Consider the following 2,063-nt stretch of genomic DNA (forward strand, 5'->3'; position numbering starts at 1 on the left):
GAGGGAGGTAAGTATTAGATAGTTGTCCCTCTTACTCACGTCTTCTTTCTTCCTTCCAACAGGGGCTGAGCATAGCAAGTGCAGCAGACAACAAGGATCACACTTAACACAGATTGACAACAAACAATCTGCAAGGAGGAGACGGCACTACATTTATGGAAGAAGCAGTACACACCTGTAAAAGCTTATCCTAATCCACTTTACTCCACCTGATTAAGGTAGCACAGTGCTGACACTATTATCTGCTGAAATACTAATGAAAAATGGAGCAGGAAGAGCAGCTGACATCTTACTGGTTTCTTGACCAAACATACCAAAAGTAATGGAAACATTTCAAATTTGGAAAAGCCGGTCTCATATCATCTACCCTGGACATAAAACAGACACACAACACTACCATCCATTTCCTGTACAGGCAAGGTAATGACTCGCTGATTCAGTGAAGTTGCACTGTGGTCTTATTGTTGCTTTTGAGCTAAACACACAGACAACACTGGCAAAGACGACCTATAGAAGGCACAGAAGAGCTACAAGCCTAACCCACCAACAACCTGTACCCAAATTATTATTACTATTCAAAAAAACCCCACACAGACAGAACAGCCAGTGACTTTTATACTGATGGCAAACATTTGCTTAAACTACCTTAAAAAAGAACAGTATTTAATAGTATAAAGCTAACAACTTTTCTTAAAGAATATGATTTAAGCCTGCAAAGCATAGTGGATGGTACATTTATACCTTATCTCATTGCTCTCAAGCTCTCTAATTTTGAATTATATTTTGGTATTACAGAACTAAGTTAATTTGCTTTTTTTGTAGTGTTCCAAATTTAGGAATGAAAACGGGGGGGGGGAAGACTATTTACTCTCAATACAAACCAATTAACTTATGAGCATAACAGCATCTAAGTTCTCACAGCACGTAAAAGATTTGTATTAGTGACAATTTAAGAAGTTTATCCTTTTAACGCAGGTCATTTCCTGAATTAGATATTCTGAGTGAACTTCTTTTTGCTGAACTAAATTAAGTCACTTTCCATAGATCAGTTACCAACATCTGAGGAAAAAGACGCACCATTTCCTTTCCAACACATACTATCTACTTATTGTACACGAAGTGCAGAACATCCAACCTATCAAACAGAAAAGATTCCTATATGCATACTGGAAGATAGCACACAGATTTGTGGAGCTTTTTTGGTAATGGCAGCCAAATTGAAATTTATCCCTGTTTTTGTCTGTTTTACCCAGAATAGCTTGTTCACTAACCATTCAGTTTTCCACATACCAGTTGGAAGCTACAGAAGGAAATAACATGACAACAAAAAAACCACACATTTAGGCAACAGAGCACTTATTTCCTTAAAAGGTCTTTAATTTATTTTCTAAACCTGCTAAATCTACCCACTAGAGACCATCAAGATGAGAATTTACACAAGTACTACATATCCTAAGCTATTCAGAGGTTCTCACAGTCATATTAAGATCATATTTGAGCTTAAAAAAAAATTACAAATTGATCTTCCCAAGTGGTCTAGAATCAGAGACTGATGAAAACTATGTATCTGCCTATGCATAAACAAGACTATAAGAAGCATCCGATTTATACAGCAGGGGAGAGTTGTAAACAGTGCTTTATAGCACAGAGCAGCCTCTCTGTGCTACACCAGTTAGCTGAAGTTGTTCAAAAGGAAATGAGCAGTGCAGTGACACTGGACATGCTGGTTTCCTGTGCCACTCTAACACTAGTTATGGTAAATAAGTTCACTAAAAACTGAAATAATTCAATTCAGACCGCAAACTGACTAGAGGATCTCTCTGGAAGTTAATATTTTCAGCTGAAGAATCATAATTAGAACTGTAAGTGCTTTAACTCCATATGTTATTTCTGTATTAATACTGATAAAGTTCATACTGTTTAGGATACTGATTAAATTCCGGCTACAGATTTTCAGATAACCTTTCAGGGTTTTACACACACACACACACACACAGACACGCGCGCGCGCGCGCGCGCACACACACACACACACACACACACACACACACACACACACACAC

The sequence above is a fragment of the Athene cunicularia genome (assembly GCF_003259725.1).
Source record: "Athene cunicularia isolate RWA chromosome 2 unlocalized genomic scaffold, athCun1 chr2_part1, whole genome shotgun sequence".
Taxonomy (NCBI): Eukaryota; Metazoa; Chordata; class Aves; order Strigiformes; family Strigidae; genus Athene; species Athene cunicularia.